At 43.2% G+C, this 14,992-nt stretch overlaps 1 protein-coding gene across 1 annotated transcript in view; it reads left to right on the top strand.

Annotated features, from left to right (window-relative positions):
- Positions 1-14,992, top strand: part of GNG12 (G protein subunit gamma 12) — a 127,085-nt gene that overhangs the window by 50,734 nt on the left and 61,359 nt on the right. The window lies entirely within an intron of this gene.

Raw genomic sequence — 14,992 nt, 5'->3', positions numbered from 1 at the left:
TGGAATCACGAGGCTCCAGAGTCTACCCCTTAGTACAGGAGCTACAGAACTGTACTGCAGGCAGCATGGATAAAGAGAGGGGAAGGATTGTGGCCATTTTTATAGTCCTGCCATACAGGGCTTCTGAGTCACAGGGAAAGAGAAGGGCATGGAGTGAGGACTCCGATCCATGCCTATCCCATAGCCTGCCATCCTCTGTCCCCATTCTGCTTGACAGGCCCTGGCACTGCCAGCTGGCATCTCAGTTCAGCAGGTTTCGAGGTGTTCTTGCCAGTGTCGGACTGCCCACTCTCTGACCTTCCCTCCACTCTACACTGCCGCACTGGTCATCCTTTGGCTCATCTTTCAGGCTGTCCCTGCTTTGCTCAGAAACTGTCGGTGCCCCAGGTCACCCACAGCACCAGCCTCGACTCCTCTCTCTGGCTTCTCCATATCCATCACCTGGCTACATCCTTTCCTGCTCGCCTCTCACTATTTCCTTTATTCCAGCCATGCTGGTCCCATTACCATTTCTCTGGAGGATACTTCATGCTGCTCACCCCTTCTCCACTTGGAAACCCTTCCCATTCTGAAGGTCCCACTGGAATATTCCCTTCTCCACAATATGGCCTCCCCGCCTATTCCTGCCATCTGGGATCTGCCCTGCCCTGAACTATTTCAAAGCCAAACCCTGTGCTCTGTGGTTCACTCCCTTCACCTTGGCCAGTCTTCCTTCTTCCATTGCTTTGTCAGTGATGTCTTTGAACCTAGACATGATTGCCGTGAGATAACTGTTATACAGTGGTAGAAAACGGACTTTAGAGAGCAGACGGCTACCTACACTTTCCTTGCACCACAGAGGTGTATACTGAGAGTATAGCAGGTACTTAGTCTAGTATAGTCTATACCTTAGTATAGGTACTTAGTATATAGCAGGAGGCAGCATGGACACTACAGTTGGTTGTGTGTCAGCAGCTCATCAGGATCACATGAGACACCTGTTGAAACACAAGCACACGGTCCCTTCTCCTGCTCCCTCCCCATTCATTAGGTCTGGGGTAGACTCCCAGAATCTTAAAGTGCTCAGATGATTCGCATGCGATTGCTGCGTGCAAGTTGGCAACCACTTGTTGTGGAAAGAATAAGAAATTTATATGAGACCTGGGTCTGAGCCCTGACTCTTCTGCTGCTGGCTGTGGGACCTTATGAACTCAACCTCGTTGAGCTTCAGTTTCTCCCTCTGTAAAATGGGAATGATGTTTAACTTGAGGCCTGCCAGAAGATCTAAAAGGAGGATGTATGTGCAAGTGTTTTATAAACCATACAAAATAATTAAAGTGCATTAACTGGTTGTGGATCTGAGGCTAGCCAAGGTTAAGAAAGGGGAAGTTACCTTCGTGGTAGAGGTGGTCATGGTAGTGATGGAGGAATAGGCAGTGAGTAGTTGCGTGGTAGTCATGGGAGGATACATAATAACAGCAGCAATAAGTCATATTAGTGTGTACTGGGGTTTTCTTTTCTTTTCTTTTCTTTTCTTTTTTTTTTTTTTTTTTTTTGAGTGCTGACTGTGTGAGCCAGGCACTGCTAACTGCTTTACATGGAATTATTTGAGATTTACGAGAAGAGCCCCCTGTTCAGTTGCATCTGTACCATCATTAGGGCCTATTCCACGATTAGTGAATGAGCCCTTTGGGTTTTTTGTCCTCCCAAATACCCGGTTAAAATGTGCTCATCCCTGAAAGAAGAAATACTTGATTAAACTGCTGTCAACCATGGACAGCCTGTCAATGTCAAGTAACAGGTCCTGTAGAAGTGTGAACTGCTTTGATTGGATGAGAGGAGATGGGAAAGGTAGAGCAACCATTAGTGGGAGGCACAGGAAAGGGCCAGAGGGCGCCCAGCTGCCCAAGGAAGGGTGGAGTGGTGGGAGGTCTGCACGAGGGCCGGAAGAGGGGGATGAGGACCAAGTCATCTGCTGACAGTTTGGCGCAGGGCTCTTCCTGGTCCAAGGCCACCACCTTCTCAGCCTGCTCACCTAGAGCTTCCCCAAACAGCTACCACGACAGGCAGCATTTGTAAAACTGTCTTCCATTCACCATCCAATTTGTTTTACAAATAATAAATATTTTTATTATTATTATTATTATTATTATTATTATTGTTTTGTTTGCAAGTAACAAATCCAACTAAAACTAGTTTCTTTTTTTTTTAATTTTTTTTAATGTTTATTTATTTTTGAGACAGAGAGAGACAGAGAGCATGAGTGGAGGAGAGAGAGGGAGACACAGAATCCGAAGGAGGCTCCAGGCTCTGAGCTGTCAGCACAGAGCCTGACGTGGGTCTCGAACTCACGAGCTGTGAGATCATGACCTGAGCCGAAGTCAGACACTTAACTGACTAAGCCACCCAGGAGCCCCACTGGTTTCTTGACTTACGTGATTAAGATGTCTGTATTGGAATGGGCTTCTGGTATAGCTGTGTCCAGGGGTTCAAAAGGTGTCATTAGGCCATTATCTTTCACTCACTCTCTCCATTTTTTTGGCTCTGCTCAACTCTGTCAACTTCATTCACAGGCAAGCTCTTCCCTCACCATGTGCCAGAGGTGGCCATCAATGTTACATTTCCATCATCCTCACAGCTATGGATCTCAGTGAAAAGGGGTTGCTTCTTTTGCCATTTTTCTAGCGATAGGACCAAGGAGGGTTAATGGGCCCAGTTTGGATTCTTTGCCTGAATCAACTTGGTTAGAAGCACACAGAAGACAATAGCAGTATCTATTTGGGCAAGGTTTGTTTCTGTGGCCCTTGAGAGAGGGTGAATCCCATTTCATGGAATGCAATCCCTATGAAAAAAGGAAGAATTTCGTTACCAGTAGAAGGAAGGAAGGAAGAGAGTGCCAAGCAGATAAAATTTTTAGGTACCAGAGTCCACTGATTTAGAAATTCTTAATGGGGGTGCGGGGAGGGGTGTCCACTAAACTGGAAAGGTTTAAAATTAGATTCAGCTTCAGTTTCATCGGCTATCTATTCCAGGTTTGGTATCATGATCAAGACTAGTAACAGCATATGGAGAGGTCAAGGATGGGTGACCCCACTGTGGGGTCGGATAGGCAGCTTTGGGCCTGAGGATCTCCTACCGCATCCCCAGAATCTATAGGAGTGATTATTAACCTGGACACAGTAAATAGGCTTCAGTAGACCTGTAACCCATTGAATGAAAAAAATGAATGAGCTTCTATAATTATTTGCAAAATTGTGTGTATGCACTTTTTTACTGGAAAAAGGGATTATGCTTCCATTGTTTTCTCATAGGATTCCATGGCCCCTACCGTTTAAGAGCCATTGCTTCACACTTACTTAAATTGTTTTATATTTGGCTAGCTTAATCTTATGCATCCATTTCTTGTCTTGGCTCAGCTAATAAAGTTTAGTGTCCATGATAAACATAGTTCCCTATGGAACAGACACAGTGATGTCAGTGGCTGAGTATGTTGCATTAAATTGCATGTTGAGGTTTTTAGGCATATATGTAAACTTTTTACAACCATAGCTGCCATTTACCTAAATGCTTACTCTGGTGCCAGGTTCTGTGCTACGTGCTTTATGTGCATTATCTGAACTAGTTATTTATACACATGACTATAATTCTGCAAACCTCAGGTCTATAGTAACACGTACAAGAACCAGCTCCTTCTCTCTGCCACTGTGAGAATACAGAATATAAACTCCATCTTTTCTGTCTTCCCTGTATCTGCTGCTGTGGGTCCACCTCTCTCTACCTTTCTCCCCACAGATGATAGAATCATAGAATCCCAGAGTTGGAAGAGGCCACTAAGATCATGCAATTCAGTGGTTACAAGCTCTGCTCTTTGGTTATCTAGCTTAGGGACTCCCAAGAGGGAAGGGTGGGCAGGACCCAAGTTCCTGCCCTACTTCGTCACCACTGTCTGCTGAAAACCACTCATCTGCAAGGATAAAAAAGGTTCAGGATTAGATGTCAGACTTGAGGTTGAGTCCAGGCTACTACTTTGCTTACCAACCTGTGTGACCCTAGGAAAGTCACCCAACCTCTCTGAACCACAGGTTCCTTAGTGGTCAAAGGGGATAATAACACTTGCCTCTTGGAGTTGTTAGGGGGACTGAATGAGGTAATACCTGTAAAGTCCTTGGTCTCGTGCCTGGCACATAGTCTGTGCTTAACAAAGGTTAGCTGTAATTAGACATTCCACACGTGGCATCCGAGACCTAATTAAGACATGGCTATATTGTCTGTTTATTCAGTGAGGTGTGTCTTTTCTCCATTTTATTTTAAAAACTTAAGCCTATGACTTCTCTGGTTTTTCTTTGCCAATAAAAAGTCCTATGGCCCCTGTAAGTAACACACACACATACCACACATGCACATTTGCTTTGGAAATTGGAAATGATCAATGTGTGGTCAATCAGCAGTCAGTATTCACTCAAGAGAAGACTCACCCCTCCCCCGCCATCTTGCCAGTATGGGTCTCCCCAGCTGCCCACCGCTTCAGGCTTCCCCAGGTGAAGTAGGGAGAGAGGGAGGAAGAGAGGAAGATTCTTACCTGACTGCCATTGTCACGCCTGGCACTGGGTCCTCTGAGCCTGGCTGATGGATAAATGGACTCTTTCTCTCCTGGCTGCTTCCGTGGCTTTCTCAAGGCCCCCCTGCTGGAACTTTCCAGCACTCAGGCAGTATGTCTCCTTCTGCTGGCTGTGACCATCAGCCAGCAGCTTCTGGTTTCCATTCACGTTCTGTCTTTGGGGTCCTCTCACCATCAGGCTGAATGAAGGCCGTTGGGTAGAACCTGTTTTAAGGAGACCGAAGCTGGCATTCCTGGAGCCCAGAGTTCATACTCCTTCAACCCCCCAGAGGTAGGGGGTGAGCAGTCACTTTCCCTGACACAGCCTTCTGTTCTCCCACCTTAGGCCTCCTTAGTAACCCCCTCATATTTTGGTTCCTCAGGCAGAAGTCACATACCAGTCCCCAAACTCTAGGAGACCCATATCAAGCCTTCCAGACATTGCCTTTGAAACCCTTTTCTCTAGGCTTGAAATGAAAGGCCAGCTCCCTCCACCCAAGCCATCTTGGGGAGGGTGGGAATCAGAGAATTTCCAAGGAATCTGCCTCACAAAATCCTCAACCCTTTCCACTGCCCTGAACCTGTTTATATATCCTCCTTATGGATCTTTGAGCCAGCTAAGTCAGCTTCTTAGAAATTTCCACATAATGGTCTGGCCCCTTGCTTTGGAATTTCCCATCTGTTGAATCTTGATGCTGGAGTGGAAACTTCCACTTTAGCATCTTGTAAGATTAACTGTTAACCCCTGGCTACTGCAAGGAACTCCTCTTCAGCGCCCCTAAAAGCGACTCTCCGTCCTGTTCTTGAAACTTGAGCGAGCATGGGGAGCCCCCCACCTCCTCCTCTTCTCCCAAATGTCTTCTTCCGATTTTCAGATAACGTGAAGTTGCTGGAAGGATGCTGCTCCCACAAAGCCAGGCCCAGCTCCCAGCTACATTCCCTTTAATGGGTGTCAGAAGTGTGTGTGTGACTCCCAGTTTGAGGAAATCGGCCTGGGCGGCAGAGATTCCAATGGCAGCCAGGCTTTTACCAGCACCCTGCCTCTAAGACCACAGGGAAGCCTTTGACCTTGTCTCCGGGAAGGTTTTCCTTACCATCACACCAAAGTGCACTTGTTATAACCGCAAGAGAAAGCTAGTATTTGGAAACTCCATGCTCAGTCACCGTCTCCCATGCTCATGACCCTAACATAGTTTTTCTTGTTCTGAGGGCTGATGGGGGCCATGCTTCATGGGGATTTCTAATCAAGGCTCCGTCCATAGTTTATGAACCCTGAAAAATCAAGACTATAGAATATGCCCTGCTGTCCTGCAAAGACCACCCCTTCCCCCCGTTTTGTTTGTTTGTTTTGTTTTTTGCAGTTTTTCTTTTATGCTTCAGCATCCTTTGGAGTCAGCAGATTTTTCTGCCTTCTCCAGCCCCAGCATTGTGAACTTGGCCTCTCTGGCAAGGTGCCCTCTTTTGTCATGTGCAAGTTGGGCCACTGTGATGGTAGGTAGGTCACTCTGTGTTTAGGTCCCCCACCTCCTGGTAAAGGCAGAGTGTCAGATGAGCAAGTGACACATGCTAGCAGGACACTCGAGTCAGAGTTGGAGTCGCTTTGGGGATGATGGCCTAAGAATGTATTAAGTGCATTTTGGGCAATTCCATCATTGGACTGGTTCCCCCAGCAAGACTCAACGTGTATCCAGATGTGAACCTGCCTTATGCCCTCCTGTTAGTTTTTCTGGCTGTTTATAAAGACGGTAGGATCTGGCTCCCTTCTCCTTCATCCCCTGCTCTGTGTCCTCCTTCAAACCCCAGATGATGTTGGAGACAGAGGCTGACAGGGCAGAACTGAACCCCCCGACCACTTCTCACCTATGTTCTTCTCTCGGCCTCCAAGGATACAGCGCTTTCCATTTGGCCATTCACATATCTAGATGTATGAAATAGCTAACAGGCTGTCAACTAAAACATTCTTTTTATTTGTGTGCATTTTACAGCAGGGAGGTGCATTGTGTAGACAGGTAGACCAGAGTCCAGACCTTTCCTTAGCTTTTGAGATACTTTGGGCAGGGTCTCTGAGCCTCAGTTTCCTCATTTGCTAAATGAGGATAATGCCAGTTGCCTCATGAGATAGCTGCATTGAGGAAAGCATTGCATATAATGAATTCAGCACAGCGGCCTATCACATAGTATATGTTCAATAAATGGTAGGTGTTACCATTATTTGCTTTTGACTGTTGCAATGATTTCTTAAAAATCCTTATAGCCTTGAAAGAAGAAGCCCAATTCTCCAGCAATTTTTTCTTTTTTGGATCAAACAGGAATTTGAGAAAAAATCAAAATGTGTGCGACCACCTGCTTTGAAAAAATAGCTTGCAAATCTCATTAGTTATTTGTCATGTACAAAGTGACTTTTTTTGGTTGCACAGGCAGCATGCCCCAAGGATTAAAAATAAAGCTCAACCTGTCCAAATACTGAATACCTTGGGCAACGTGCGACCTCAGGCAAGTCACTTACTCTTGAAGCCTCAACTTCTGCATCAGTACAATGAGGATAACACTGCACAGGGTTATTGAGAGAATTAAGTGAAATAATCCACGTGAAATGTTTAGTACACAGTAAGCACCCAAATAATGGTGGCCACTATCTTCACATCACGATACTACCTTTATTTTGCAGAACATTTCTTTTTCCTTGTGATAAATGGCTTCATGGAGACACTTTTATATGTAAGAAGTTCTCACTGTTTTATTCAAGAAAGAACAAGAACATTTAGGAGCAGGTTTGCTTATAAATACCAGGCTGTAGCATATACAAAAGCAAGCTACATTAACTAAACAACTTGTCATATCTTTAGACCTCCTCTCATTTCCTTGTTAAGATTTGAATAAGTGATTTTGCCACTAGATTGGGAGAAGTTTATAGATTATTTTTACAGGGACTGTGAAAATATGCAAACATAGCTATATTTGGTGAGGTGCTTTAAATTCACATCAGTTTCTTTTCTGTTGTCAATAGGACTGGCATAGTTGGAACCTTTGTGGAGCCCAAGGAGGTCTCAAAAGGAGACCTGACCTTCCCATCAGGAGGAGGGGGAGAAGGCAGGGCCTGAGCCAACGGGATGACCCAAAACAAGGGCAGAGGCTTGGTCAGGCAGGGTTGGAGAGCTGGCCAGTGGTGGAGCTCGGATTCCTGATTAAGGAGGTTCATTCCCTCTAACAGGAATCCCGTGGAACACTTCCTTCCTAGGATCCCGCTGGGGCAGTGGGCACTCCGGAGCCAGTAGAGCTCCAGACTCCTTGCATCTTACCAGGTGCCCATGCTGTGCCAAGTACAGGGTTTGTATAGAATGAAGCAGCATCATGATTTGTTGGACTGATTTTGAAGTTTAGGTAACTCATGCCTGTACATCTTTGGTGAATGAATTGCCCAGGGAAGCAGAAACCCGCTCTTATGTTGGGTTTGACTTACCCACCTCCGCAGATAGACTGTTCAGGAGTACTTCCTTTACCTAGAAGCTTAAAACCTGGCTGGTGAGCTAGAGAAAAGGGGAGGCAGTACAGCCTTCAGGGTGGGACGGGTAGGTGGGGAAGCAGTGGGGCCACTTCTGTTGTTGGGTTGGGAGGTGTTTATTGAGCACCTGCGATGTGCCTGGGGCAGGGTGAAGAAGGAGCAGAACCAATGGGGACACTTTTGGCCGCTGACCACCTTGCACTCTCTTTCCCAGCCTCTTAGTCCACTCCCTGAGGTGGGAACTGAGCCATGTGACCATACAGAAATCACCCATTGCCATTTTGTGGACAAGGCTTGCAGGAGCCTCTTGCCAACACAGTCACTCCTCAGCCAGCAGTGCTGGCCACAGAGCTAATGACGGTTATGATGCCTGAGTTTCAGGGTCTTTCACCACTGGGGACCCCTTCTGAGACCCTATAGCTAATGTGCCATTCCTAATTTTATATTCTTCTGGTAAAGAGGCCCCCAAATCGAATAAGGCTCAGGGTCCACAAAAACTAGATCTGTTCCTAGGCCAGGGAGAACTGGCACACACTCAGGGTCTTTCCTTCTGCCCTGTTATGCCATCACCAAGAGACTAAACCTACAGTTTGCTTCAACTTTGAGAACAGGTTATGCCCTGTGTGAGACCTCTTCTGTGGCTTTATCTGAGTTCCCACTGGGAGTACGTAACCCTTTCTGTGAAGGGAAGGAAGGCCAGTGAGGAATTGCTGTCTGGACTCCTTCCTGGCCACCAGACACCCTCAGGAGGTGGCAAGGTCCCACCATTCCTCCAGGAAAGCAGGGCGGGTGCTCTCAGGCCTCCGGTGGCTTTGTGGTTTCACAGAAGGAGGCCCTGCAAAGGGAACCCTGTGTGAGGCGCAGTGGAAAATTCTCCTAAAAAAAAAAAAAAAAAAAAAAAAGTAATATCCTTGAAACTGTATCAGCTTTGGCAAAACCATAACCCTGATCTCAAGTTTTAGGAGAGTAGACCTGCCAACCTACAGCACTATGCTGATAAAGTGTTCCTGCTCGCTGCCTTAATCATGTCCCTTCCCTCATTGCACAAAAGGGCTGGAGTGCTTGTTAATCAGTGAGAATTAAATGTATTGACAAGAAGCAGGAGGAGGGGAAAAGGCCCATTTTGTACTTGAATATCTTCCTAGCGCTTTGCAAAAAAATCCCGTTTGAAAGGAATTTCCTTGTTTCAGTGAAATGCTGGCCAACTTCGCCCTCTGGAGTAGAATTGGAGAATTGCATAAAACGAGCCATCTAAGGCATCCTTATTGTTCTGACAGATAGTCTGGAAAGAAATTGTCAGCCTGTGATGACTCAGGATAGGGAAAGGGGCCTGGTCTGTAAAACTTTTTGGGGTTTTTTTGGTTGTTCTTTTCTTCTGCCTTCAAACAATTATTCTAAACCTAGGTTCAAATACTTGTTTTGTATCTATAAAGCATAAAATAGTTAAAATGTTACCAGGTTTAAGGCTCACACCTATTAAACTACAGTGGGCACTTTTTTTTTTTTTTTTGCCAGGTCTCGTGACCAATGCTAATTACCAATGCTAAGGATTGAGCCTCCTTTTATCCCTTGAAGTTGTGGTAGAGACAAAAACATCCAGAAAATAGAAATTTTCAACAACCAACTAGATACATATTAGTGATTCTAACTTAGAAACTGCAGCTCACCATTGCCTACATTGGAATCTTTTGAGTTAGTCCTGCTGGTTTAAATTACTTGCCTCAGTTCACTTACACTTGCTACTAGCACCTGCCAGAAAGTAGCTTTCAGTCACAGCCTAACAAAGTAAGACTTACTTCCCTACTACTTCCTATACTTTTTGTATATTTTTAAAACCAAAATGCAAAACAGAAGGGTAATAGCCAAAATATAAAAACCTTCCCATGTATTTCAGCTTTTGTTAAGAGATGATTTTGTCCTGACACTTTTACTAATCCTTTGTTAATTACTCAACTGCTTTTAATTACCAGATCTGACCCAATTATTTAGCTTCTGTTGTGTCTTCTATAATTAGAGCCTTCATAATAAAAATCTCATCTACTATCTTTTGTTCACCAAGTGGTAGTTCATGTCCCTGGGTGAATGTTTATCATCTCTATGGTTCTAGATTTTCATCCCCCAAGTGGAGGATACAATCACAGTATTTTTATTAGTAATGGTATTAATAGTTTAATAGTTATTGTTTTTCCTTTCCCTGCTCTCAGGAATCCTGAGACACACTTCAGTATTTGAGGGCATGGCATTGTTAAGAGGGTGTTTGTTACTTCTACATCAGATTCATTGCCTACTTGGGGCTGTGTGTCCTTAAAAGAAGGATGGGAAAGGGAAGAGTGTACACATACCTTGTAGGTTATTATTGTGAACCTTTTTTTTCAACATTTGACAGAGGTTTCTAATGATTATTGATCACACGTGTATTTATTGTGTATAATATTTCATCTTGTGCAATTTTTATATAAGAAAATAATTTTTTTAATGTTTATTTATTTTTGAGAGAGACAGAGCACGTGAATGAGGGAGGTACACAGAGAAAGGGAAACACAGAATCCGAAGCAGCCTCCAGGCTCTGAGCTGTCAGCACAGAGCCCCACACAGGGCTCAAACGCACAAACCATGAGACCATGACCTGAGCTGAAGTCGGATGCTTCACTGACTGAGCCACCCAGTTGCCCCAGAAAACCATTTTTTCACTGTACCATCTGTTTGCTTTTTGCACTCAGTGTATGGAAACCAACTGTCCTAAGTGCTAAGTAGGCATTACTGGGGGGGGGGGGTTATATTTCCCCCAGGATAAGTTCCTGGGAGATTGCTCTTGTGTCTGGCCTCTTGACACACTCTGACGAAGCTCAGAGCAGGTAGTGAGCCTGGGGAGCGGGAATTCCTGCTGGCCCCATCTCAGTCCACAGCACAGGCTGGTTTCTTTTCTTTGTGAATACTTACCCTCCTTGCCTACGGCTGCAGCCACCACCCCTGTTATTTGGAGGAGAAGACACATACCTTTCTCAGTCATCTGCCCCCTTTTCATTGTTGAAAGTGACCATTAATCTAATGTTGAGACAGCCTGATTCATTAATGATTCCTTGATGTTCAGATAATTGCAAGGCTGAGCAACATCAGGATGGTTTGCAAGTTTCCTCTCATTTCAGAATTTTCAAGCTTTCATTATTCGCAAACTGCAACATGCTGACGTTCAGACTCTGCTGACTAGGACAGAAAGGAAGGAGAAGGGCAAGGTTTGCCACCGAGAGATGGGTGTTTGGGATAGGGCAGAATATGGCTTCATGTTTTTCGTAAAGGACAATGTTTTACAGACCTTTTGATGCAATTCTGTAGTAAGCACTTTGAGATGAAACAAGGGACACTGAGGCCTGACCCATTCCCCCTATGCTCCCCAGCTGTGGCTACACCAGTTCTGTCTGTCTCAAAGTACCAGGCTCTTTCCTGTCCCCACCCAGAGCACCCCCTCCAGTTACTTATTACTGGAGTATTTCATGGCCCTTAGTGCAATCTGTATTATCATGTTTATCTCTTTACATTGGAGCTTGATGTCATCACCTAGAAGGACACTGGCACGCAGCTGACAACTCAGGGAATATTAGCTGAATGAAGGAAGAAACACACGAGAAAATGAATGTATTCAGTGTCATCAGAGGAACAACAAACACCCTTTGTAAACCATCCCTTAAAGATGAAGTCCACTAATACAGCATTGCAATATTTTTTGTCTTTCCAAATCAACCTATATCTTACAACATGCCAGTGTGGAAGGCCAGTTAGCCTGAGGTGGAGTAGACACTTTTATCGGTTATGGGTCTGCACACTGACAGGAGCTTTATAGAAAAAAGCAATAAATATATTAACACTTAAAATATTCTTGAAATAACCTGAAATCATTCTTTTAACTTTGAGTTAATCATTAATGTAGAAATTAATGGAGACAAACCAGTAGGTAGTTGATAGGAAGAAAGAGAAAGAGCTTCATTTTGGAATTACAGCAAAATTATACAATAGCCCAAATTCCATGATGAGGGAATGTTTACATAAAATGGAATCCTGCCAAAATCATTAAAAATCATGCATACTCACTTCTGTGGTCCAAAAGTGCATAATTTTAATCTAGTCAGGAAGAAAGAGCTGATAAACCTAAACTGAAGGGTGTTTCATAAAATAGCTGGTCTTTACGCAAAAGAATCAGTATCATGAAATACAAAGACAGACACTGGAACCATCTCCGATGAAAGGAAACTAAGATACACAGTTGAACTGCAGTGTGGAATTTTGAGTGTTCTTTTGCCATGAAGGACATTACGGGGACAACTGCTGAAATCTGAATACAGTTGTGGATTGGGTAATATCAATATCAATGTTAGTTTCCAGATTTGACTAATGGGTTATGTAAGAGAGCTCTTTATCTGTAGAAAATACATACTGAAGTATTTAAGGGCCAAGCAACATCATGGCTACCTCTCTTACTCTCTCATGCTTTCTGTTGGAGAAGAGAATGCAGGGATTAGAGTAAATACAGTAAAATGTTCCCATTTGAGTAATCCAAATCTGGTGAAAGAGAATTATTTTTGCCATTCCTATAACTTTTCTCTAAGTCTGAAATTATGCCAAAATAAACGTTTTAAAACATGATGCTTATGAAGACTTTGTGATCACATAGGAAAATGCCTTTGCTGAAAAGGAGCAAACTGTAAAATTGTATGATAGAATGTGATTTCAGCTCCTTAAAAAAAAACTCATGGAGAAAATAGTAGAAGGAAATAGAGCAACGTGTTAACTTCTGTTCTCTATTATCCACATTAATAAATGCTGTACATTTTTCTCTAAGTAGCATGTATTTCTTGAAAGATCAGGAGGAAAAAATCTTGTAAAAGAAGATGGTATCTAACTCTCAAAGAACTGAGTGAGCTTCGCCCTTAGTGTCTTTGCCACCATGTACCCACTATACTAGAAGGGTGTCACACATGCGTAGACCGTCTCCAACTTACAACTTTTCGACTTTACAATGGTGGAAAACCAATACACATTCAACAGAAACTGTACTTTGCATTTTGCTGTTTTTCCAGGCTGGCACCGTGTGCTAAGGCACTGTCTCATGGTGCTGGGCAGTGACTACCAGCCGCACTCAGCTCCCAGACAAGGACATGATCACGAGGGTGAACAGAAAATGCACTGACAGCCATTCTGCTTTTCACTTTTAGTACAGTATTCAATAAATTACATGAGCTGTTCAACGCTTTATTATAAAATAGGCTTTGTGTGAGATGATTTTGCCCAACTGCAGGCTAATTGAGTGTTCTGAGCATGTATAAGGTAGGTTGGTATATTTTTCTTTTTTTAAGAGTCGTCTTTATCGACGTATAATTTACCTAAAATAAACTGTACCCATTTAAAGTATATAGACTGTGGGGCTCCTGGGTGGCTCAGTCGGTTAAGCGTCCGACATCAGCTCAGGTCATGATCTCACAGTCTGTGAGTTCAAGCCCCGCGTAGGGCTCTGTGCTGACAGCTCAGAGCCTGGAGTCTGCTTCAGATTCTCTGTCTCCCTCTCTCTCTCTACCCCTCCCCCATTCGTTCTCTCTCTCTTTCTCTCTCTCTCTCAAAAATATATAAACATTAACAAAGTTTTTAAGTATATAGTATAAATTTTGACAAACATGTAGACCACGTAGCCATCATCACAATCTTGATATAGAACATTTCTTCACCCTTAAAGGTTCTTTCATGCCTTCTTTCCTTTTCATCTTTAGTGTATTTAATTGTCTCTAGTCTATCCTTCCTCTAGAATATAAGCTTTTTAAAAAACAACAACTATTTTTATTGAAGTGTAGCTGACATACAGTGTTAGCTTCAGGTGTTCACCTCAGTGATTCAACAATTCTATGCATGATGCTGTGCTCACTACCATAAGTATAGTCACCCTCTGTCATCATATTGTTATTACAGTATTACTGACAATATTCCCTATGCTGTACTTTTAACTCCATGGCTTATTTGTTTTATAACTAGAAGTTTTTACCTCTTAATCACCTTCACCTGTTTCGCCCACTCCCTACCTCCCTCCGTTCTGGCAGTTGCCAGTTTCTTCTCCGTATTTATGAGTCTGTGGTTTTTTTGTTTGTTACTCTGTTTTTTATATTCCACATATAAGGGAAATTTATGGTATTTGCATACCTTTTTCTGATTTATTTCACTTAACATATTACCCTCTAGGTCCATCCATGTTGTCACAAATGGCAAGATCTCATTCTTTTTTATGTCTGAGTAATATTATATATATATGTGTGTGTATATATATATATATACACACACACACACACACACATACACACACGCACACATACACACACACATACACACACAGTACATTTTCTGTATCCCTTCATCTATGGATGAGCACTTAGGTTGCTTCCATATCTTGGCTATTATAAATAATGCTGCATTAAACATAGGAGTGCATGTATCTTTTCGTGTTTATGTTTTTATTTTCTTTGGGTAAAAACCTAGTAGTGGAATTATGGGATCATACGGTGATTCTGTTTTTAAATTTTTGAGGAACCTCCATACTGTTTTCCACAGTGTCTGCACTAATTTATATTCCTACCAATAGTGCACAAGGTTTCCTCTTCTCTACCTCCTTGCCAACACTTATTATTTCTTGTCTTTTTGATAGTAGCTAGTCTGACAGGTATAAGGTAATGTCTCATTGTGGTTTTGATTTGTATTTCCCTAATGATTAGTGATGTTGAACGTCTTTTCATGTATCTTTTGGCCATCTATTTTGAAACAGAAAAATGCTGATTCAAGTCCTATGCCCATTTTTAATTAGATTATTTGGGTTTTTTTTTTTTCCTGTTGAATTGTGAAAGTTCATGTATTTTAGATATTAATCCCTTATCAGATAAATC

The sequence above is a fragment of the Lynx canadensis genome, chromosome C1 (assembly GCF_007474595.2).
Source record: "Lynx canadensis isolate LIC74 chromosome C1, mLynCan4.pri.v2, whole genome shotgun sequence".
Classification (NCBI taxonomy): domain Eukaryota; kingdom Metazoa; phylum Chordata; class Mammalia; order Carnivora; family Felidae; genus Lynx; species Lynx canadensis.
The sequence above is the reverse complement of the archived record's forward strand: the minus strand, read 5'-3'. Positions and strand labels throughout refer to the sequence as shown.